The sequence below is a fragment of the Gobius niger genome (assembly GCF_951799975.1).
Source record: "Gobius niger genome assembly, chromosome: 12".
Taxonomy (NCBI): domain Eukaryota; kingdom Metazoa; phylum Chordata; class Actinopteri; order Gobiiformes; family Gobiidae; genus Gobius; species Gobius niger.
In genome coordinates, this window is record NC_136863.1 from 12221732 (window position 1) to 12248092 (window position 26361).

Sequence of the window (26361 nt, forward strand, 5' to 3'; positions counted from 1 at the left end):
AAGACACGGGCTAATTTCATCATTGTGGGGTGGGACAAGACTCGTTCGTATTCTTTGTAAAACACCTTTGCACGTCATTGGTTGATGTGTTATAAACGGCCTTCGGAATTTAGTGAGGTTTTAGAAAGATCAGACTGTGACTAAGATGACTATTGGACTTGTGTAACGAAACGATAAAAATACTGCAATGGAAGTGCGGTAAAGCAGATCCGGTACTGTTGCTTATATTGGTATACCTGGAGTTGCTTTATTCATGGATGTTTTGTAATCCTGCCACTCTACGTACTTCAGAAGAGCTCAGAAAGATCTGCTGTCCTTGTGCTTCTCTGTGTTGTTAAAGAACTCAAATAGTCTACACTAAGTGAAGGTTGATTTACTTCAACTTATTTCTATATATGCTTTGTATAAGATATGTAATTATCAATTATTCTTTGTTTATTAATGTCTTTGACCTCAGGATATCTCCTTTGTTTGTTTTAATAAGAATAGAGAATGCATTCCCCCAATCTCTTACACCTACTGTCAATTATACGGAGAAAACACAGTTTCCCAGGCTTAACATCTTTATATAGAATAGGGAAAGTGTGTAGTCCAGGCTGGCAGTGGCAGTCTATTAGTGTTAACTTTGTGTAGGACCTAGTTAAATAAATATTTATGACTTCCCACTCAGATCATTCCTTGCCTATGGACAGAAGTAAAGATAAAGATCAGATAACAGCTTCGAAATACTGAGGAAAGTTCTGTCTTGGCATCTGTATGCACCGTATTGATTATCCACTTTTATCAGCCTTTCAGAGAAATAATGCGCAAAAAATCTACTTCCATTCCTGGGGGATTGGAGAGTGACATTGATTTGCTTTTATTGCGTAAATCTTCTCAATGCGGCGTGAAATGATGGATGGACATTTAATTCTACTAAATTAAAACAGGAGGAGATGTTCCAAACCATCAAGCTCGTACAATCTCATCTACTTTGAACCAAATAAGCGTGACTCTTTACGCATCAGATTTTGTTGACAGATTTAGAGGAAAGCTTTGGACCAGTGTATTTGGGGACATTACAACTCAACAGTATCATTTTGCTTGATGCTTAAATCAAAGCAACGTTAGTTTAAAGACACTCATTTGTATGTATTAATTTGTTATCATAGGTCCACTGTTAGACAACATTTTCTGACACAATTAAAAATCAACCTCTCTGCCAACAAGGAACCTACAGTGTCAGTTGTAACACTTAAATAAGCCAAAATACAATGTGGCTGCTTTCCAGAGGAGCTTTTTTGGAAGGAAAAAAAAAAGCGCTGGACTGGTTTACGACTAAATGTTTGTCATTATTTTTGATGGAAAATAGAGAGAAGTTAGTAGAGGTGTAACGGTTCAGCTAGGGACAGTTCAGCTGCAAGAGGTGTGTGAAGGCGCAAGCCGACACGTGTTGGTGTGCTTTTTAATGTTTCTGGCCCATTAATAAAGCCTTTTCTACTTTTGCAAAATATGAGTGCCTGGACCTGATCTTTCTCTCCACATCCCACTGCCTCCTTCCATGAGCACCATTTTTGCTGGACACCAGAAGCTCCCTGTCCTAATTTCTGTTAAATAATAATAATGCATTGGCTTTATAAAGCACTTTTCTGGACACTCAAAGATGCTTTACACTGCACTATTTGTTTACTCCATACTCATCAGCCATCGGCCCCTCCGACCACCACCAACCACTCACTCACTACATTCTCTAGGCTTCCTGGTGTTCCCAAACGGTCTCCCATCCAAGTCCTGCCAGGCCCTTCCCTGCTTAGCTTCCAAGGTCTGACAGGATTGGGCAGAGCAAGGGCGGTATGGCCAACAAGGTTTGGTGCATCGTGGTGAAAGTAAAATGCAAATAAATATGTATTTTTTATCGTGCCATAATTCCCAATTTAACATATAATAGTTTTAATTTACAATCTGTATTACACTATAATATTTTAACATTTAGCTCCTTCAGATCAGCAACTTTTCTGAAGAAACAAAACAACGCAAAACAAAAATCTTACTGATTCTAGATTCTAGTAACAAAGGAGGGGGGGAAAAAGATGGTTTGCCAAATTATGTTTTTATGTGTAATTTTGAGTGTCCGGTAGAAGAACAACGACTTACTGTAATAGCCTTGTGTAAGGAAAGGGAAGGACTTTATTTGTAAAGCACCTTTCACAGACATGGTCACAAAGCGCTTTACATGAGACAATTTTACATCCACTCCACACTCGGTGGTAAACTACGTATGTCTTCAGACTAACAGAAACACTGTCGCGACTGCACATACCTGCGCCATCATCAAACATTCACACACACACACACACACACACACACACGCACACACACACACACACACACACACATCATTGATCCTGGACTATTGTGCATATTTTTGTTGTAGGGGAAACCGGAGTACCCAAAGGAAACCTGCGCATGTAACTCATCAGATAAAGCCTTTAGAGCTGGATGTGCTGTTTGTGAGTCTGTTATAGACCTGAACATGATCCTCTTGTTAAATTATTGTGGTCAACATTACTTAAAAAACACTGTTTGGTATGAGCTGTGTAATGCATTGACATTGGTGGCTCAGTTGATCCATGGGTCTAAAGGTTTCAAATTCCCTGGAAATGTAAGGAAATGACTTCTGTTGTGCCATTGGGCAAAACACCAGCACTGAGTGTGGATGCACTTAATAATGACATTGTATCTTTTAGAAGCCTGTCATCTCAGGTTAGTAAAGTGCAATACAAATACACGTTATTACACCATTGACAACATTATAATAAAATTAGTTAAAAGACAATTAACTTTACTAATATTTTTGTTCATAGGTAATAAAGTACATTTCTTAAATGAGATCTGTGCCTAAACAGTTATCAAATATTACTTTTTGTGTGTGTGTGTGGAATAGAATGACATCATATGAAACAATCATATAAGCAGCAAGTCTTTAAAATGACATCATATATACAATATGCTTTAGGCTAGAAATTATTATAGAAAACTAGTTATTTTCTGCAATTGCTTTAGTACTTTATTTTAGGTTTGCTATTATTATTTCAACCTGAAAAGATTCACAGAGACAGAAAAGGCATTAAGAAAGTTTTATTGAATGAATGCGAATCATAATTGGGGCTCAGACCCCGGCAGAAGATTGAATAAACGATAGGAGCTACACGGTGTCGAACAGCCAGAATCTTCCCCGGAGCCTGGACACTGGTGGTGGTAGAAGAGGAGACCCAGGGTGACCGGTCGACGACGAGCAGAATTGGGGAGAGGTCAGGCGGAGAAAGGGGTGGAGGAGAGTTGTAGCACGGCTGGGAATTTCTGAGTGATTGACCAGGAGGCTTAAGAAGGGGAACCTGTGCGAAGAGTGGCTGGCGCAGGGACGAGCGCTGCAGTGATTGGCTGACGTGAAAGTGCGGCTTGGGCTGGGTCTGTGATTGGATGATTGAAGAGCGCTGCCGTTGATGAGGCGATGAATGAATGCAGCTGGTCTGTCTTCTGGGTTGAACTGGACATATGTGAGGAATCAGACCAGAACTTTATTACCATGGGGCATGGGAGTCCCAAATCAGCTGCCACACAGCTTCTTACATGGCCTTGTATTAGTGAAACTATAGCTTGGTGACAAATGGCCTCGCAGTTTTCCTGAGGTCACACAGGGCAGTGCCATGTGCCCCGGCAGTGCCTCTGTCGCGGCGCTCTGAGGGGCTGATCACAGCTGCTGTTCAGCTCGGTGTCTGCCCCCACTCCCCCACCCTCCCCATCCTAGACGCACAGGCATCTCAAACCATCCCATCCCTCCTATCCGCACGGGGCGAGCACACAGTTAGTTATCATGTTTAATTTGTTCCCCACAGTGTCTCCAGTGTTCTCCGCCAAATTATCAAAGCGGTTTGATCTAGCTCGTACACTGTGTTCGCGTGCAAAACATCAGAAAAAAGAAAAAGAGGACGAGAGAAATGAAAATAGGAAACAAAGCATTACAAAGGCTTTATGCATGTGTGACAAGCTGCACTGTTCCGAAGCATCACGATGTTATCTGATTTCAATAAGATGTGCCTCCTGTTTTGTGCAATTTTAGATAAATGTCCCAAACAAATAAAAGCTCCGTAGATGAATATGTTCCTTCCAAAGCCCTTCTCACAACTATGCAGCAACCCGTCTGCTTCCTTTTATTAATACAGCGGATCTAATATTTTAGAGTTTTTGTACTTCCACAGTGGGTTGAATAGTATACTGGACCCGTCGCTGAGTAATAACACTGTGTTCCGATCAGGTTCATTAGGACTTCCTCAGAAGAAGAAGGCAGCAGCCGAAGCATGCAAAGGCTGACGCAAGACTTTTCTGTCTGTAACATTATTAGGGCTTTAAGATGGCTCTGGGTCGATTCATGATATCTTAATTGAACTGTCTCCAATTGTCCTCAAATACCTGTGTGTAGTGTTTTTTTGTTTTTTTTTCTATAGCCATTGTTCAGCCAACCAACCTCTGAGATTAAGAAACACTGTTACAAGAGAGCTGTGGCCAATGCGGCAGACAATTCAGTCAGTACGAATTTCAGTTCATTAAAACTGTTAGGGTTTGTGTAAAGTTGGACCCATGAACAGACACCAAATCAGAGCGTCAATGCAAGTGAGGTTATTGACAAAAAAACAAGTTTTTGTGGCTTGGCTCGGTCTAGGGAGTGGCTCCAGAGCAGGCGAACTGAGGGACAAAAGGCAAGAATAAGAAAAAACGAACTCGACGAGAAAAATCACAGATCAGTGAAATTCGCAGAGCAGCTAGCACCGCAACAGAGACGGAACAATTCAACGATTGATTGGAGGTGAGTCTAGAGTCCAGTCCCCTTCAGGACCAAACAGAAAGACCCACAAGAGGGAGACAGAACACATGCACCAGGGCAAAACCATAACCAAAACAATTAAACACCTATATTTTCTTTAGACATTAATTACATACCTTGATCAACAAGAATGTCAGATCATTACAAAAGTACGGTCAAAGTGTGGTTTAGTTATTTGACGTTTAAGCACATACTCTAAATCAGGGGTCTCCTACAGGCGGCCAGCCGGCCATTTCCAGCCCACAAGATGATTCAATCCAGCCCTTCACTTGTGGAGCACAAATATGCATGTCAAATGTGTCCCAAAAAAAAGAGCAAGTCTCTAGCCCATTCCTTTGTGGTGTCAGCCACTAGGGGACAGCTTAAATAAAGAAGGGAAAGAATTCCACACGTGTCCAGCAGAGGGCACTGACAAATAAGAGATCCCTATACAAACAACACATTATAGCCATGTGGTAACTGGACAGTCTGCCCTAGGGCGGCTGTAGTAGGCCTGTCAACGATATTATTGACTCTAACAATACTGTCAACTCTCAGGCATAAAAATGACGGTAACCTTTTGTTCTAAAAGTGCATATTCATGTCCTAAATACCACACAAGCTGCAATAAACATGAAATATAGTGTAACTCAATTTGCTTCAGTTAGAAATCAAAGTTTTACAAAGAATGCATGGGGTGAATGCTAATAAGTGTACAGACGCTAAATATTGAGCCCAAAAAATGTCGTTTATCTGTTATTTATTGAATGATAAGTCAATAAAGTAATTATCGTGACAGCCCTAAGCTGGGGCAACCATAGTAGCTCATACACTGTGGTTCAAAGATGAAAAAAGAATGATCTGATGAAGGCTATGCCGAAACGTTATCATCCTTGACTATGAAGATTTGCTTCTTTTTTCTTAACCATAGTAGCTTACAACCACAGAGTATGGAGTGAATAAATAATGACTACAATGTAGCAGAAACTTGTGACAGAGGCTTGTAAGGTGCAATTCAAGTGTAAGCTATTTTTAAGAGGCTACAGTTCAGCTCATTATTATTCATTTATCTATATATATATATATATATATATATATATATATATATATATATATATATATATATATATATATATATAAACGTTTCTTCAATAGTATTTTTCCAATTAAAACATATTTAATTTGGAGCTTTTTATTATGGACCCCGGCAAAACACTCCCGATATATATTGGCCCCCAGGAAATTTTACTTGGAGACCCCTGCTTTAGATTATACAGTGCATTGTCCAAATCAATTCTCTTGCTGTCAGAGTCCACTATATTGTTTTGTACAGACTCCAGAACTTTATGAAGGGGTTAGGGGCAAGGAAGCACAGCCTATGTTTTATATGTCAGTGCAAGGCCCTTGTGTTGTATTGTAATAACACACCCAACTCTATGGTCGGCTCAACTTTTCACACAACCGTTAGCACTCATACTCATTTGTTTAATTCTGTGAAATACAGCGCTATACGCACAATCGCCAACCTTTTGACACTGTGTGAACAATGTACAACCCGCCAAGCGATGACCCGTGTTGAGGTTCAGTCCTGGCAATTAAAGTTCATTGCCTTTCCATGCCACAATTATTTATAGCTTAATTTAATTTAGCATGAGGAAGGAAGACAAAAAAAAAAAAAAAAGAATCAAGTGCACTTTCGAGTCTAATTGATGCAGGTTTTAGTCTTGCATCCTCAGCATTCTGTCGTATGGCGGAGTTAACTAGGTGGCGGCTGAAGTGTGGAGAAGATAGAGCAGAAGAGAGAGTAAGGGGGGGGGGGGGGGGGGGAGTGCCAGAGGAAGATGAAGAGAAGGAAAATAAGGTTATCGCGTGGGGGGAGCAAATTTGATTTCTTCTACAGCCATTGTTAGCTGGTGGCTTTGAGGCGATGTGAAAGCGGAGTCCATTTTCTGTGAGGGAGATTAGCGCAGCGCTGGGTTTGTTTCTATTTGAGGAATAATAAAGAGTGCGCCTTCATACAAAATCTACTGCTGCAGCCGGTCCTATTACCCTCTCCACTGATTTCCTCTCCGTATAGAAATGTAATTTTATTTAACCCATTTGCAAAGTAAAAGCATGCAGCGTTTGTGAAGGGGGAAAGGCAAAGGAGGAGGTTTGTTTTGGTGCACTTCTGTCTCGCACTCCAGGTAAGATAGTCGCGGAGGAGCTTTGGTGCCGAGAAGCACTTTACTGGAGCAACAATGTCATCTTAATTATGTGCTTGGGTAAAAAACCCGCTCCGACACAAGGCCGTAGTCCCTCTCCAGGTGCCAAAAGAGGGGAAGGGATTGCCTCACATCCAACTCAAACTACCGCGCACTCCCTACGCTTACACTTCCTGTTCCTGCACCACTCTTATTTTTAGCATCTTGACTTTATGCCGCAACAGGGAGCCTCCCAAATGACCCGAATGTAAGGATGCATTTGACACCTTTGTTCATTAAAAGAAATTGGGAGCAGAAAGGCAGCCTCTCATGCACTCCCATGACAACGTCCCAACACCAGGAGCGGGCTACAGAGAAGGAGCTTTGCGAAGCTTAAGGAGCCCCACTTCTCTGCCTCCCAATAATTCACTCTGGTCCTAGTGGAGTAAAGGTGTCAACCCAGACGTTCACGTGTAGCTGCCTCATTCCAATGGAGAAATAGAATGATGAAAGGAAAAAAAACACCAGAGGGGATGGGGGGGGAGGACAAGTGGCTCTTTTAATGACGCTGGGTTGTGATGGGAATGCTGTTAATGAGGAGGGCTGGGATAAGAGGCTATGCTACCCACGTAGAGATAGACAAGTCTGGGAGGAGCCTGCGGAACAAGTGGGCTCAGCTCGGCTTTGGCGCAGCTGAACAGACCCGGGCGCTGTGGGATGAATATAGTTTGACTGTGCAGGCAGGCAAAAATGGCATCAGGAATGAGCGGTGAGTCTCGTTCCCGCTTCTCCCAGAGAGACACCAGCAGCTCTCTGGTGGAGATCAGAAAGGTGCGAGATTGGAAGTGAGCGGCGAGGGTGAATAGAGAGAAAGAGAGACACACACAGGCACACACACAGAGACAGAGAGAGAGGGGGACAGGGGAGACAGTAGCCCCAGGAGGCTCCATCTACAGTCAGTAATTCCACTGGGGCTCTCCCCGCGCTCTTCAGTTCCAACTCCAGATGAAAAATAAATAACCTCTTCAGACGGCCGCCCTCTCCTCTGAGGGAGAAGGGGAGCTTCCCCAAGAGCGGGCTTCGTTTCCATGTAGTTATCTACTGTCTCCTCTCTTTGACTCTGTCTTTTTTCACAGTCACATAGGAACACACTTCACACCACGGCCAATGCGTCTTAAACACATGCTTTTACACCAGCCTTTGGTTTTACTTTGAATAGAATCTCTTGTACTGACAAATCAAACTGTTCTTCTTCGGCATGTAACATCGAGGGACCAGACGTATGTTGTGGCATATACTGTATTTGAATGTTGGTTCCTTCTGACTTGTGACCAATCGCTTTAGTTTGATTTTCATTTTCTGACAGCACTTTTTTTCTCATTAGCAGACGGATCTTGTTTCTCAGGACATTGCATACAAGCTCAATCCAAATCCATCACCCTCTCTTCCTTGCCACATGAGCACACTTCCTTGTGATGAGTCAGATTTGAAAGCACTAAACACATCATTTGCCTGTGGCTCCGCTCGGTGTTTTGCACTCACGGCTTTTCATCATTCTCATCACTGGTGTCAAGGTGCATCTACAACATTGTCATTGTGCTCACCGTAAGTCTCACCTGATCTGCAATTAAGGCCTTCTCCGTCCTGACAAACTTTGGTGGCATGTGATTGCAGACGGAGCTTAAATCCAGTCTGTGGAGTGTTTTCAAGAGTGCACAGGCTGATGGTCGAGTCAGCGGAGAGTCATGGGTGATTGTGCGTGACGCGTCGGTGCTTCTGCTGCGCTCTCAAGTAAACAGCAGGAACATGAGGCAGTACACACGTCTTTGTTTGGTTTGTTGGATGCACACTAGGCATGTTTTGTCTCCACCGTCCAATCCAGTGTGCCTTGAATGGGTGTCAGCGAAAATGAACGTGCAGCCGATGAGATATAAGACGGTTCAGTTTTGCGAAACGGTGTGGACAAAAAGGTTGTTGGGTGCAAAGGCAGACATAGCTCCTGGCTACATTAGGTGTGGTAATTATGGATTATTAGGTATAGCGCTATTGAAATATCCATTGCATTTTCAATTTGGAAACTCAGTTATATGTCAGGTGATCAGTACTCATTTTGTCATGGGTACCGTTAAACAGTATCTACTTGGTACCGACCGAAAAGCCCCGGTAGAGGGCAGTATCAAAATTTTTTAATTCTTTCGGTGCCAAGTTTTCTCTCCAAACGTCAATATATGACCCACAGTAAGTATAGAAATAGCAACATGAACGTGTGCGTAGAAAGGAGGCTGTTATCTTAGCGAAGCAAAGCTAGAACTTACCAAACGTTTGTAATAAAGATGACAGAGCCGCGGTCTGCATCAGGTCTGAGCCAGGACTAAACCAGGACTAGACCAGGTTGTAAAACCCAGAGCTAGATTAAACCAGTTAAAAACAAGGACTAAACCAGGACTGAACAAGAAACTTGAGTTTTTAGGGAAATTGAAAAGCAAAATCAAGCAACTCTTTATCTTTAGCAACAGACCCGGAGGCTGAGCTTACGTGCTGTTGTTTACAACTTTACAAGCAGCTGCAGTGAGGGGAATATCAAGGATTGTTTGTGGAAAGTGAGTGCTCACTCTGTATTAGACATTCTTGGTACAGTTTTGGTAAATTATTAGTGGCAGAGTGAGCGCTCTCACCATGTAAAGATCTTTGACGTCTGAAGTGCTTTCGCTTCATCAAAGCGCAGTGTGTTTAGAATGGTTTAGCTGAAAGAAACTGTGTCATCATCATGTGGATCTGTACCTACAGCTCAGGAGGTGACAACATTCTTTTGCTCTTTGTATCGCTGCTTAAATGGAGATTGTGCTCAAAATACGAAGGTACAGGTGACGCTGCTGCGGCCTGTGTAGCTCCTGTTTCACTGTTTTAGGACTTTTTCCTGAACAATCCTTTTTTACTTTTTATTTAATTGAATTAATAAAACATAGGTATCAAAAAAAGTACAGAAAAAAGAACAGCACCCACAGGAAAGCTTGCAAAGGACAAAATATACTTTTTTTTTTAACAGTTTAACATTCCCTATTCTAAGTGAAGTAGGTCTGGATTGAACCAATTGAAGCTAATCCATACAAGCAATGCCTCTAAAAGGCGGCAGAGTTTTCTGGACCGTTACATTTTGCCTTTCTTTAGTGGCAGCATATGCTGATTATGCCATTTTTCTAATTTGTTAAATGGCAGTTCGACAGCTTTTCATCTGTCTCCATTTGTTCCACTAGCTGGAAAATCCAACTTCAGAACAAAGTCTGATGCTTGATATGAAGGAATTAGGAGAGTAGGCAGAGCTATGAATTTTATACCCCTCATTGTGAGATCGTATCGCTTCAATTATAAAGCCTAGAAATACATTATGTTGATCCTGTCGACGATTGCGCACCTTTTTGAAGGAATAGAAGAATTGCTACTCAATACACATTCACACAAATACACGGAACAAATATACCAAGGACCCCGCCCAGAGCACGGGATAGCAGCAGTACCTAGGGGTGAATGAGAGATGGGTTCGCCTGCACCCCAACTGACATGGAGGACTCATGGAGGCTACAGCTGTCCTGTACCTGGGACAGCGCCATTTGGAAGATGCCCCGGATATGGTTTGGCTCCAGGTCATGTCCGGGGCCACCCTCATACAGGGCCTTCATCCCTGCCCATGTCTTTATCCTCTGGCCGTGATCAAAAAAGCTACCATGAGGAGGTTCTCTGGAATCTGAAATTCATCAGGAAACGCTGTTTTTTTTTCTTTATTTCAACAGGATGGTCATTGTCGTTAAAGTTTGTTGGTCTAAAAAAAACTGAGGTGGTTAAAATGTGGTGAAATTAAGCATGTCGCTCTCAGACAATTCTAGCTTCGGGAAAATATAGTCGAATGCCTTACAATGGAACCCACCTCGGCGTTAAAAATATCCACATTTTAATCTGCCCTTAGTGGAATAGCCTTTTCTTTGGAACCCAGTCAACACTTCCTTGCTAACTCACCTATCAAACCTACCTCCTGATACCTGTAATGAACGCTCTGCTTAGCCCTGATATCACACTGTAAATCCGCTTAGCATCCTTAGCTTCCAGCCCAAGGGGGATTTCAGCATCCTTCCTTCAGCGCGCTTAGTTTATCGCGCCGTGCATAGCTACAGCACTGGTGACTAGCATTCTGGCTGATTATGCATATTGAAGTGAAACATGTGGATTTAAGTAGGACTGGGTAAAAATAGAGATCAGCATATAGGAGGGCACATGCAAGAGCGTGTTTACTAGACATGACAATGCGAAGCAGAAATCAAGTGCACTAGGAGGCATGAATAATATATATTAAAAAAATAGTCAAGCATAAATGAGCATGTATAAAGCCAACAATGCAGATGCAGTGCTCCATGACTGTCTTGAGGACATGGGATGTTCATTAGACTACATTTTATACAGTGCAATGATATAATGGGAAACAAATGTAATGCAACTTTTATCCTTAGGGTGGAATGAGGATAATGGTCTTTATAATGAAATGAGTGTCTTCCCCTGGCATTGTGTACTGCATCCAAACCACAGTCCATAGAGACAGAACAAGATGGATCAGCATTGAATCTCGGCCGAAATTCTGTAACTCCAGTATTCTATTCAATGTAGTCGCAATTAGGACTGTCAATTTTACATGTTGATGTCAAACTCTTTGGTATGCGAGTGAAACAAATTGAAACAAGCTAACGTTTGAAAATGTATGGTACTTTGGATCATATGAGGGATTACTCAAACATGTTCAAATAAACTGTTTGTTTCTGACCAGGGAAATGTGTTGGAAGGAAAGGGCTGGTTGTTATGCTAAATGGCCAACATTATGACTCACCTAAAGTACTACAAAGCAAGACGTTGGGTAATTTTGTTTACTCCTTGTGCAGGTTTTTCAAAAAATATTTCATTGTAATTGGTTTTCAGGATAAGTGTTTATTTTGCCCTTATGCTTAGTCTCTGAGGCAACACCCTAACCATGCATGCAGTCATTCATTAAATTGTGCCTCATGGACAACGGCAGCGGCGTCTTATAACCATTAGTCAAGCATGTGCGCTAAATAGGCTACTCGTTCTGCCTGACTAATGATTTGCAACGCTGGGTTTCCAGGCTACCTAGATTAGTATAGTCAATTTGATTTGTTTCAACCAATTCCTCAGCCACCGTCCAATAGAACACTTCCTCGCTTGATATGTGCAATTGCAGGTTAGTCTATGAATATTGATAATATGCAAGCCACACTCCCAGTGAAGCACAACAGCAGCAAAATGTGCAGGTATGAAAGCTGCCCTCCTCTGCTTGTGTCGTTCACCTTAACCTTATAATGAATGAACTCTAAGGACAGACGTGTTAACTGGACTCAGCCGTAGATTGTACCCCCACAAAGTAATTACATTCTTCCTTTTGTGAACTGCGAGGCCTTTGTCGATAATTTTCATTCCGTTTTGGCATCAGCCCTGTAGCATGACTTCTGCTCTCCCGCACTCTTGCTCAAAGCTTTTTCATATGAGGCGTTTGAAAGGGGAAATTTCACTTTTTTTTTCTTTCTTTCATCTGTTTGTCCTCAAAGAACCTTTCCACCTGAGTCTCATTTATCCCATCTGGGATCCTATTCTTTAGAGCTTCTTGGTGTGCATTATGTCAAGGGCACAAAATCAGGGAGGGCTGGAAAATTGCATACAGTTATATTTGTGGATATGTTGCACCGAATCTACCATTTGAAATTGCATTTGTGTCTCTGTACTTGTTCCCCAAATCCGATGTGTAAATGAGAGAAAATGTCTCTGGTGCTGATCCAAATTGCACGTGCTGCTTGTTTTGCACATGAGTTGGCACGTTTGATATCCAAGCTTTTATACTGATGCTGTTTGGTGGACAAATAAGCGTAATAACCTGCTTTATTAAACCCAATATCAACATTGCAGAGTGAATGTGCCATGCAAAACAGCATACAGATTAGATATGATTAACAGAAACAGGGGAGACTTTCTCCTTGTTATGGTAAATGGCCTCAATTTATATATGGCGCTTTTCCACCCACATTTGGCACTTTACATAAAGAACTATTCACCCATTCACACTCTTATTCATGCACCAGTGTATACAGACACTGGAGGCAAGGAAGGATAAGTGTCTTGCTTAAGGACACAATGACAGCCTGCAAATGCGGGACCCCTGGACTGTGGGTGACAGGTCAGGTGTTTGAAAGCCGCACTCTCAGCCTGCACTCAGGATGATTAACAGGCTGTGCCATTGTTCTGCTCATTAGTTCATCTGAGGGGATTTGAAATGACTCAATCACATCACCAGTGCAATTGGTCAACACAGAAATGGCTGGAGCATATTGGCTGTGTCCATGCAAAGTAGTCTGTACTTGTTGAACAAAAAAAACAAACAATCTATCAATCAATCACACACAGACATCAAATAGTTGTTCCACTGAAAAGTCAGCAGTGAAGCCGCGGATGGATCCTCCTTCTGAGCAAAGAAAGACTAAAAAAACTGCCTTTCCTACATTGACATCTCAACATGTTATAATATTATTAAAGAAGAAAGTAGATTTATTTACTTTAATAAATCCTTTTTGTAGTCCCTCTGGGGGTAATACAAGTGTTAATGGGATGATTGGGGGTTTTTCATCTCCCCCGGTGTCTCTGGCCAGAAAATCATCCTTGCAGCGTCCCTGCCTCCGGGTCGGAGGTGCAATACACACTAATGGAATCACGAAGAAGAAGCTAGCAGGCTAACGGGCAAAGCTAACTGTGGGCTAGTGCCACTTAAACAGTATTTACTCTCAGGGACAATTAATGGGTAAAAAAACGCAACATGCTACGACACCTGCAGTGGCGCTTATGGCCTCTAGGGGCATGAGTTACTTAGCTCTGCTTTAACTTAGCATCATATGACCAATCTATCTTCACCAATTTTTTGTTGTTTTACTCACACAAAAGACATTCCTATAACCTGTCAGTTCATTTTACTATGATCATATATTGTATCCATAGACAGAGCTTATCCACAATAAGAAACCAATATGTGGAACAACCAAGATCACGGTTTTACAAATTTTGATTCAATTTGAATTTGCATGCTTTGATATATAATAAAGACATACTTGTAATGTCAAGAAGAATCAGGCACAGACTCCTTCTGAGTGAGGCCAACATTTGTCTTTTGATATGGTCCGGGCTATATTTTTTAAGACAGTGGGATTTGGGGATACGAGATTGGGACCAAAACATATAATGGTCATAATTTGTGTTTCCAAAAACCTACAAACCTTGCATTTATGAAAAAAGAGAGCATTATATGACTAAATATGTTGTAACGGATGTCAATATGAAACCGTTTTTGTGTGTGCGATCTTTCACATTAGCCTCAGCTAGAACCTTTGATAAGTACTTCTATCGATTCCTACTGTCTGTGATGCCCCTAATGTCTTATTTGTCCACTGTATTCCTTTGATCCCTCATAAAAAAGGCCTGTTTTCGTTACCCATCACATGTCATTCCTGTTCCACATGGTGACAGCCAAACGCAATTACCTACACCACCAGAAACAAGTGACAACCCGGGCATGTATTACACCAGTCAACTGTGGCTACCCGCGCTTCCATTTCACTGTCACGCCAGTTTGAAGGGACAATCTCATGTCAACATTAATTAGAACAAAGAGACAACAGGGGTGCAGAGCCACGAGCCACATGGAGGCGGTTCCTCCCCGTTTCCTCGCTCATCTCTTGTTAAACCAGATTTGAAAGTAAAGCCACATCTGTCGGCCTGCGCGCCTCGCCTCGGAGCAGATCCCTCCCTTCCATTGCAGCAAATCTCTTCGGACGCTAAATGCTAATTCAGTCAGCCACTTAATCAGACATATTAATTCCATATCTCCCGTGATTGCGCTAATTCGGTTCTGCACTCAGCACGATGAAGCGTGGCCTTTTTGAAAACTGCAGATGCGTATTGTGTTTGCAAATGAATAGCTACGTATGTGTTTATCTGTTTTTTGTGAGAAACATGAGGTGCAGTGTTTGGACTGGGTGATTGAATTGAGAACCGTATGCTTTTTATCTACAGAAGCTTTCTTGTTGTTTGCATTCACTACAAGAGTAATATTGCTCCAGGCTTTCTGCACCCTTCAACGTGTCCCATCTATTCTTTAACCGAAACAGACTAGCTAACCGTGTTTACAAAGATTCCAAAGCTACAAACATCAAGTCGTTCTTTTACATTATTCAAATTCCAGTTTTCCAATTAAAATGTAATGCTATGGCGAATTGACGCACATTCGTACATATTTCAAACTATTCTAGACTGTCGTTGGCTGTAATTGGACTAGCATTACAGTAACAACAAAGGCCTCCGCACAGACGCATCCACTAAATGAGATAAAGCCAAACTGACACAAATGCCTGTAAAGCTCGCCCGCAAACGGCTCTCACTATGGCTCAGACTTGAATTAATTAAAATCATATTAAAGTACTGATTTAGCCGCATCCTAATTTAATTAAGTTACAGATCATGTAATGGAGAAAATCACAAAATTGTACCCTTTGTTCCACATAATTCCCCATCTTAACGCCTACTTTTAATTTAGTTAATTTGTTTTATCTTCTCAGCACCATCTTTAGGCGACGCAATAACAGGGAATACGCTACATCGCTTTTCACATCATTTCATTTGAGGGATTGCGAAAGAATTCAGAATTCAGAAGCAGAAATTTTGAGTGATTCGGAAATGTGGCTTAGATAATATATAACAATATTAGCTTATCACCACCAATGGAGTGAATGAATAATGCATGAATAATTGTAAAGCGTCTATGAGCATATGAAAAAGTGCTTTGAAAGTCTAATTCAATTATTATTATTTTTGTGTTTCCCGTTGCTCTGAGAAGATAACTAATTGTTTATCGTAATCCTGATAATTTTTATAATTTGAACCTGATTTTGTTTGAGTCTGTGAAGTTATCATGAAGAAGATGCAGGGCAATTCTGTTGTTTGTTTGAGTCAGTGTCAGTGAGTGTCAGATGGTGTTGAGAAGCTTCAGTATTCATGGCTACATTGTGCAATATTATAAAACAATACAATCAGGTTTAAATGTCCATATAAAACATGTGAGACTGAAGTACTGGACCTCACCCACTGCATAAGACTGCTCCGTTCATTGCTGTCAATGATGTACCCTTCATAAAAGTTCTCCTGTGGCTAAATCCAGTGATTGGTGGTGATTTGCAGCAGTACATAAGCCTGAGAGTAGAACTTTAAATAGTAACAGCACCACATAAACAATAATGTCAACACAATCTGTTCTTGAATGTTATAATCAAATTGAGGATATCGGTATATTCAGAACCCAGTGTGAAATCGCTCAAGGCTTTCACAAGTCAAATACTACTTCAAGAAAAAGAAAAAAAGGGTCTGCCATTCAATCCGTTCTTCTTGACTTCTCTGTCTTGTGCCTTGTGGTGTGGCCGCGGCAGAGCGCTCCACCAAGCACACATGGATTTACCATTAGATAATGACAAATGGCAGGCGAGGCTGAGCTGATTTCAGCACTTACAGCTCCTTGGGGAGACCTGCAACGGGATCTGGCTGCAAACCACACCACCGACCACCCCTCCCCCCTCCACCCCCCAGCAACGCACACACACACACACACACACACACACAAAGGTCTTAATTGAAGGAGTAGCCGAGGCAGCCAATTGATTCTGCCTTACATGCATTTCTGGTCATTTCCAGTGAGTGATGTAGTGCGACCTTCGGGTCACATGCGCCGCAATGAGGAGCAGAAGGCGGCGGCATTAGTCTTGATTTGTTGAACTTCCCTCGGACTTTATCTTTCAGAGTTCATGGGGAATAAAAAGGAAAGAGGAAAAATGGCTGAGTGGATCTTTGATTTCATGAAGACTCCCAGTAATACAACTATAACTGATGTTACACATGATAAATGATGCCTGGGGGCCATCTATAAAAGGTAGTCTGCAGCACACGGATAAGCACTTGATCTTCGGGGAGGCACAATAGAGAGCAAATAGAACTATATAGGTTTGACTAGACAGTGATGCATTTACAGTATACATTATGTCATTTTTATGTGAAATAACTTTGAGACCACAATGTCAAATTGGGCATTCCTCGATAACAAGGCAAGTACCAAAGGTGGCACATTTATTCTGTTGATACCCAATCTTGTTCTTTAATCCCCCTGTCACTCACTCGGGCGAGATGACACCGAGCAGCAGAGCTTGATGAAAGGCGTTTGTATTTGAACAGAGAACTACATAAAACTTAATAATAATAAATAATCACAATATGATGATATCACCAAAGCATCTTTTTGTCACTGGGATCAGAGCACAATTCATTTACTGCCCACCCAGAGAACGTTATTCCATGCCCCTCGTGCCGAGTGTGGTTCAGTCGGCTGTTTGCCCTGAAAGGTCCGTGGCCAGCTGGCAAGGTGTGTGTGACTCCTTTGAGGGCAGTAAAACACTGTGGGCTCATCCATGTGTTTGTGCTTCACTTTGTTATGTATAGTTAAAGGTGCACTATGCAACAGTTTTGGTGAAAGAAAAAAAAATGTGCGCATTCGACCTTTTAATGACTCAGTGGAGTTATGGGTGCAGCATGGCATTTTTGCTTTCCCTCACAGTGTCCTCTATGATGCTCCAGGATCAATTGTTTCAGGGGTTCGTACCAGACACGGGCCAGAAACCCAAAATCAAATTATTCTGGGGCATCATAAAGGCCACTGTGAGGGAAATCAAAGGTGCCACGCTGCACCCATAACGCCACTTAGTCACTAAAAGATAAAATGCATGGACATATCAAGTCTTTTTTTTTTTTTCCTAAAAAGTTACATAGTGCACCTTTTAAAGTGACATCAGATCAGGGACATATGGTAAAAATATCACTTCTGCATCGTGACGGCAGAAGAACTTGCAAATATCCCAAGTTAGCTTTCAGTTGTTAGCCACCATGCTGAGAGATCGTCTCTCACATGCCTTGCAGTAACGCGTCCGCTCCTTCTTCTGATCATGTGTAAAATGCTCAAGTTTGGCAGACTTAACACTATGCTATTCTGAGCAGCAGACAATAGCCAGCAGCCACAGTTTAACTGTGTGCATTTGTGAAGGTCTAAAGAAAATGTAATGTCTAAAATGTGTCTCGTAAAACACTGAAATGAGGGCTGAGTTTGTGGTTGGAGATCCCTGCTGTAATAACATCCCCCTTCAAATCCCTGATTTAATTTGGTTTATATTTATTGTACAGAAAGAAAAAAAGGACATCATTAACCAAAATCCCCCCAGACTTAAGATCCTAGAAAGAAGTTAAGAAATATTAAAGTAACCTTAATGCAGCAAGCTTAACACAAACAGAGCTCAACATTTGAGGTCAGCTTCCCTGAGGACATCAAATATTTAATTAGCCTTTTGTTTATCGCTGCTTGCCATATCTTCAAAGATCCTCTTACATTTCCCATGTGTACAGTAATGACAAACAATAGCCGCAGCAGTAGCTATATAATCAGGCATGGTTGCAGTGTCTTCAATATTTCAGCCCGATGAAAAATAACTTTTATCGTTAGTCCAAATTTTTTTTGACATATTTGTTAATGAAATGCTGCTCTACTTTGTCAAAGTGGGAGGAAAGCCAGGGGGTGTTGAGTGAATATGCAATGGCGGAAAGTATTATTGATGTTGTTGATTATAGCAGCGATGATAATGATTAGAACAGCAAAGCCTTGTATCCATCATTACCATCATCTACTGTGTGGGCATCATCTGTCGTGCTTCGCCAAAGACAACTTCATCAACTTGGGGCTTGTAGTTATTGAGGGGAAAATCTGTGATAGCGTGTGATATCTGTAATACATGTGGAGCTTGTGAGAGGATGTGGCTTGGAACTAGCCAAATATTCAGTTTAAATGAGTCCATGTTGCAAAAAAATGTTCACTGGATTGCAACCATATCGCAAGCAATGCTAGTAGAGTTAGAAGAGGATATGCACCTGCATTTTTATATACAAGGATGTTAATGACTGTCTATCATGTATGGCAATATTTAGTAGCTTGTTTACCTTAATAAATCCTTCTCGTAGTCCCTCTGGGGGTCATACAAGTGTTAATGGGATGTTTTGGGGGTCTTTCACTGGCCAGAAAACCACAATTGCAACTTCGCTGCCTACGGGTCAGAGGTGCAATACACACTAATAAGAATCACGAAGAAGAAGCTGCTAACGGGCTGCTAACAGGCTAACAGGCAAATCTAATTGCGGGCTAGCGCCAGTTAAACAGTATTTACAGCCATGTTTAAGTGAAAAAAATATCTTCATTTTGTAATTGGATGTACAATATCCCTCTCTCCTTTTTTCTTTTCTGTCAGCTTAGTATTTACTCTCACGGACAATCACGGTCTTCTACGGGGGGAGTCCGGGAGTTGCATTTTTCTTCTGCTCTAGTCATTGCACTTTCCATGACCTTTTAATTGCAATTTTAACCAACAAAGAAAATGGACACCGAGCTCCTCCCGATCAATACTGTGTCACTATTTTTCCAATAAAAATAATTTGCTTCTCAGGGGTGTAAATCCATTTGTTTCCCAGAATGATACTCTGGAGAGGGTTATTCCACGTTGGCCCAGATGCCTCAAAACCCTCCGTGATTTGATTCAGTTGTGCTTTATATCACTCTTCCATTGTTTGGGCGTGTAATGGCCACCAATGCGTCTGCAGCCGTCTATTGGTATTCTGCTGGCAGTCATCTGGAGGTAATTCGACAGTAATGTGAAAACAGTGCTGGGCCTAAATGAGATGAAGCCAGCCAAAGCTCTGAGCCTTATCTTATAAAAAACAAAAGCCAGGGGGGTCATGAAAGGACCACCCAGTAATGTTCGCACAGATCAAACACACTCCTATTTGCACTCCACACTTCCCTGCACTGTGCTAATGGACGGCGGGGATAACTGCAAAGCTCTGTCTTTGTTCGCTTTTGGTTCTCATGATTTATTCAACAGGGGCCGTGGTTTTGCATGGCATGGACCGTTTTTTTTTGTGCATACGTATGTTCGCCGCATGCCGCACCTTTATACTACCTTTATACTTTATATTTCGTCCCATGGGAGTAAAGCCATACTGGACTTTAAGTAACACTCCCCTTGTTAGTTAGAGCTTCTCCAAAGGCAACACAAATATCAGGCATCAGCAAAAAGTAGGCCGGGGAAAGGTGGTCCAAAGGCAAAGCTAACAAGATGACTCGATGATTATTTAGAACGAGTAAAGAGAATTTTCAATTAGATGCGTGAGGTCCTAAGGGTTTAAAATAACGGTGTTTCGGGTTGTTGAGTATACATCATAATCTTTTTTCTGAACACAGTGCATTAGTCATAGGCCGCAGCGAAGACATCCCAACAGTGTAGCAGAATGCATCTATTTCTAAGTCTAATTTTCTTTCGTATAGCTAACCTCGTATTTTCTTGTTGCTTGTTTTCCAGGGCAAGGAGTTAAAGAGGATTGGATGCTACGATGAGATTGACCGAAAACCCTCAGTGCTTGGATTGAATTGGCAGGTAAAAAGACGCGAGACAGATGCCCCTCTGTGATCATTGCGCTCTCGGGGTGCATGCAATATGCTGGAGATTGGCCTGGCCGGGAAAAAAGAGCTACGAAAAAAGGAGCAAAAATTGAGAAACATCCTGCGATTGTTTGTCAGTTTAAAGATTCATGAGATCAGTTTGTCTCAGCTAAACGTTTGACTTCAAATGTAAAGCTGCAGAATTTAATCTTCAATGAAAATGGTGGGCTGTCGATAAAGGGCTTGTTCTACTTTTGCCAAATGATTTTCAATGGTTGGAGCAGACAGATGGGCGGGCAATGATTCGGGGACTATTTATTGTTGATGTATTTGTCAGAAATCTCATTGTACTAACTGTTTGAGATATAAGTTGAGGTATAAGCAATGGTCCAGCTTCCAAACAGATAGCAATTTGATGCATTTACTATTCAGACATCGTTTTCTTTAAAATCCCCACTTTGCGACACAAACAGCACATGAACAGGACCAGACGGGAACAGTGACGCCACATCTCGGGCAAACAATGCAGCAGCAGCTAAGATAGACACAGACTTTTGCAGCACTTATCCTCACTCTATCCTCCAGGAACAAACCATTGATAAACAGGAAAAACAAAACATATATACAGTTGAAAATATAAGAAATATCGTTGGTGGTTTTTTCTTTCGTTGCTAGGAAACAATATCCATTTCGTTAAAATGGCAAGATGCAGGGGATGTTAAGTGGAAAGCAGATGAGGAGTAGGAAAGTAGGGCATATTAGAGTCTTGCACCAATTAGTCTCAATACGTTCACAATGTCATGTTAGATTAAGGAAAAAAAAGACACAATTCCTGACCTACGTGACAAGGAATCACACACTGCTGAGAAGATGGGGCCAGGATGGTGCGTTGGAACTTGGCGTTTTCCCCAGTAAGGTCTCGAGGAGAATGTGACAGTTAGTCAAACATCTGCTGCAGATTTTGCTGTGCTGTTGGCTTCATTAAATCAGGACCTTCAGCACGAGCAGGGCGGTTTGAAGCCGATGTTGTCACTGTGTGAGAATCTTGTGGTGAAGAGTTGAAAGACAAAGCCCTCGATTTATCAGTCAATCCATGTTCCTGCTCTCACCTATGGTTCATGAGAATTGTGTCTTGACCAAACGGACAAAATCCAGGATACGAGAGGTCGAAATGAGTTTTCTCCGAGATAGTGCGAGGAGTTCAGTTACCCGTGAGGAGCTCCTTCATATAGAGAAGCTGGGAACGCTATGTATCTCTGCTAAGACTGCTGCCTCTGTGTCCTGAGCCCAGATGCACGAGCAGAAATAGGTTGCCTTTGCATGGTTTGTGTACATATTTACAGTTACATTTTCCTGTGTCTTATTAGTCAGAAAGGCAAGGGAGAGATTTCACTTTTGACTTCATACACCACACACAGTATTTTCCCCAAAATATATTGAGATAAGGCAGTGATTTTATTAATTACTTCGCCCAAAAACAATCCAGCCAGGAGGCACAGGCCAGTCTCAATAAAAAGAGAAGGTTGTGCCAGATATGCTATCCAACAAAACATCTTTGCAAAATTAAATATGCAAATCATCATGCACCATGAGGTAGATAATGTGCTGCTAGGCAAGCCAAAAGGTGAAAAAAGCAACAAAACTCATCATCTTTGAACAGCATTATTAGTGTAAGTAATTGTGCTGGAGTGACAGTGGCTCAGATTGTTTTATTGCCTCAAGGCGGTGGTTTGAAGCCTGGCTCCTGTTGGTGCAGGGTGCTGGCGTGTCTTTGGGGCAAGGCACTACACCCACCTTTCCTGTGTGAATGAAGTGAGCGAATTGGCAGCCTTATAGTCTCCGACAGTGAAGCGCTTTGAGTGCTCATTGGCAACTGAACATGGTTTCAATGAAAATGACCTGTAATATCTGTACAATGAACAATTCAATATGGCAACCCTAAGCTGATTCGAACACCACCTGAAGTCGCTCTTAAGAACGGCAGCGCGGGTAATTCGCACGAGTAATGCCATGGCTTTTCACATGGACACAGCATTCAAAACAGGATGTAGGACTCTTCCCCCCGCCCCAAGCATATACACAATGATCCAAAAACAAGGATGCAGCTAATTAAAATCACACCACTCTTTAAAATAAGGCTCTCACAAGACCACTCAGTTGAGGGAATGTTGGGTAGGGAAATAGGCATGATGACTTGGCAACGCTCTGTACTTTGCTCCTCTTTTTTTTTTTACCTTATACAGTATACAGTGAAGCACTTTCCTAGAACCCATTATTTCATTACTGTCTGTCATCATTTCTTTCCCATTGCTCAGCGGTGCAGATTGAAGCACGGTCAAATAATCAACCCTCTCTCGCGGCACACTGACAATTGGCTACTTTTCTTTCTGTTTCTGCATCAAGTAAATCCTTCAAATAATCTTTAAATCTGTTTGCACATTTTTTTTTTCTCTTAGCCATTACACAGAGAGCAGTCCAATACTGGCTAATACCACAAAAGAGAAAACCATTAGAGAATGCATGTTCTTCTGTCTCTTCTGTATGTCCGGATTAGTCTACAGTCTCCCAGAGGATACGGATTAAGTTGGTAAAGCCTGAATGAATGGCTATACACTGAACTGTATTTTCATCCTTGTAGGAGTTCCCGGGCAGTTTTTTTTGTTTCCAGAATTAAATCACATCATTAGATTCAGTAGCAAGGCCAGAATGTACACTAAATGGGGAAGCATGTAATGTTTTCAAAGTAGTAATTCAAGTTTGGCTGTTCTAATAAGTTTCTGGGGAGAGTGGGTAAAAAAGGGAAAGGAAAGGGAAAATTGGACACAGGTCTCCGGCACCTGTGCTGAGGTCTGTGAGTTTTGCGTTGGACAGGTGCAGCAAAAATAAGGTCAGCCTCGAAACATTCCATAGTGACCTGGAAGCTTTTAAAGCCGCGCACTGTCTCCTCTACAATTTTTAAGAGTAATTTAGTATAAGACAACCTTGGGAGCAATTACGCACAAGCTAAACATAAATGAATAGAACTGTGTCTGACTAATCACTTCAATGTTTAAATCCTTTTTTTTTAGAATACCAAGATAACAAAATCTGAGCTTTAGCTATAAAACATTTTAAAATACACAGATTTCACTTACACTTACATGGGAGGTTGTAGCGTTTCACATTTTTCACTAGTGTTGGCATTCACAATTCATTATAACAGCATTTATGAAATAATGAGCATTACGGACATAAACTAATCCATAAAAGGAGTCTCCTCTTCCCAAGCTTTTGCCCACTTTTTGGTTTCACAACAATCGGCCTCATATTTTGAATTTAGGACGCATAATGAAGAGAAAAGGCGATAAAACAGTGCAGGGTTACAATCTCGGCCTTTTTCACACAATGTTTCCTCTGATCTTATCCTCTGAATCTGCCCACTGGTTTAAAAGCAACAAATAATTAAGTTCAGTCTTTAGTGTTGTCTGGAGCCTGTTTCCCCTCCTCACAGGTAAGCGTGAGGTGCAGCTACAGACGAAGGAAGAACAGGGGCGGAGCTGACACGGGCAGCAGAGGGACTGGGGCCCCACAGCAGAGAAGCTGCCAGAACACAAAAAAACAATACATGAGTAGAATAAATAATACAAGCAGTCTAATTGCAGCTTTAAAAATCAGTGTAGCTTGTGTATTTTGTTTATTTATTTATTAGAAAAGTAATCATAGGCTCTTCTTCATCTCTGTAAAAGGCTGATTTAAACAGCATGTTGCCTAAAACACACCAGATTGTATTACATTTTATCTGATTAATTAAAAATGTCCTGGGGCGGACTAGCTGTTGCTCTAATGTTCTGAGAGTTTCTCAAACAAGAGCACAGATAAAGAAATGTTTTTCTGTAAAATGGTTTAAAACTTATTTAAATGAAAATAAAGTAATTAAAAGTAATGTAAAACACCTTCTGTTACATGCAATCTATACACATCCTTTCATATATTGACCTAATGTAGCATTCTGAGTATTCTAGATTACATTTCCACCATCTCCCCAAATCCACTTTAACCACTGGTCACAACCATCTTCTCTTCTGTAAATGGACAATTTATTTCAATGTCTCTCACCTTTTGAAAGTGAAAAGTGAACCAGGGTAAATAGCTTATTCAAGTGCAATGGCCATTCCCTAAGTACTCATGAATACAAGTCATTAGTATTATATATGAAACACGCATGGATTGCCATTTAGCACGCTTGCATGCATTATGTCTGTGAGGATAATCACTTTCAAAAATAGGGCCAATGTGGGAGAACAATGTTTGCGCTATTGTGGCATTGGGTCCAGTAAAGCGCCTCATATTGCAGCCTTATTTTACGATCATAAAGAGCAATTATTGGGTGTAATGAGTCCCTGTCGATGGCTCTCCATGCCATTACCCCCTCACAATAACAGCTACCTGCTTTGATAGCGCTATTTTCCTCAACAACACGATTTCTCGAGATGGTAGGAGCCAAAGATAGATCTGTATTTGTGCAACATGACCTAAGGAAAAAGCGTTTTTTAGAAATGCACCTGAAAGGAGCTGTAGCTTTTTAACACTTCTATCTGATCAGTGTGCAGAGTCGGATGCCATGTGACAGCGCTGATGCATTATAAAGGAGTTGGTGAAGTGTAAAAATAAGTCAAAGTTATGGCCCTTAGCTACAACATGCTGGCACCTCCACTGATGTTGGAAGAGTGGCCCAGACATTTAACTGTCGAAAGCTGGCGTGCTTTTTTTTTTTCTTTTTTTTTTTTTCTACAACGGTAGAAAAGAACTTGCTGGATGTGTGCAGAGAAATTCGCCTCTGGTGCAAACATTGGTAGTACAACTCATGCATGTAAGCAGTACACGGGCGGCCGTGCATGAGCTGTGACAGTCTGTGGCGGGGAGTGAGGGAGTTGTGAGTTTAAACCACCGTTCCTCTCGGCTGACGGTGCAGTTTGTCTGGGTGTGCCATATGCTCTCATCATTCGTGACTCATTTGGCAACACGCTCCGGATCTGAGAGGAGCATGAACCACACAACTCGAGACGTGCTCACAACAGCAATACGGATTTCTACAAATAGCCGATATGCATCTTTTGACAAGGGTGTCCAAACTATACAGCCAACTTGATAAAAAGTCCAGTTAACTTCAAAAATGTCCCTTGATTAAAAGTGTGGCAGCAGAAGGATAAATATCAGCAAGCTCCGTTCGCTGGTTGTCTGTTATGTGTTTCACGCCGATCGAAACATTTGTCCTACTCACCATGCCAGCTCATGAAGTTTAAAAATGTAAGATGAGAGAAAGAAACCACCAACAATGCTTTTGATTTTGTGGATTTTGTGGATGTGGGTGCTCTCACCTCAACAACACACAACACAACAACTTGCTTCTACAGTCGAGAGACTTGACTGGAGTTACACAAGCGGACTTTGTACAACCTGCCCTTTGCTGTTGGAGAATATTCCTCAGGAGTTGATCAGATTCAATCGCAGAAGACGAGAGGGAGGTTAAGAACCGGCTTTGAACAAGATTTAATCGCCCACCGCTCCCTCTATTGTCTTGGTAACAGTGCCAGTACGAGGCCGTGTGAACCATAACAACGCATTACGGCTGCCAAAGAACATCTGACCAAAGCCGTGTTCTGAACACTGAATATGTGCCCTTACCTTTAATAAGGTCAGATTGAGGAACTGAAACTAAATGAGGAGCTTAACTCATAAAATCAAAGTGT

General features: G+C 41.7%; 1 protein-coding gene across 3 annotated transcripts in view; it reads left to right on the plus strand.

The window, feature by feature from the left end:
* LOC306972063 (leucine-rich repeat-containing protein 4C-like) overlaps nt 1-26361 on the plus strand; it is a 187873-nt gene that overhangs the window by 142223 nt on the left and 19289 nt on the right. For all 3 annotated transcript variants that reach the window (XM_079568515.1, XM_079568517.1, XM_079568516.1), the window contains one exon: nt 20553-20627. The gene's annotated coding sequence lies outside the window, so the exon portion shown is untranslated. The remainder of the gene's footprint in view (nt 1-20552; nt 20628-26361) is intronic.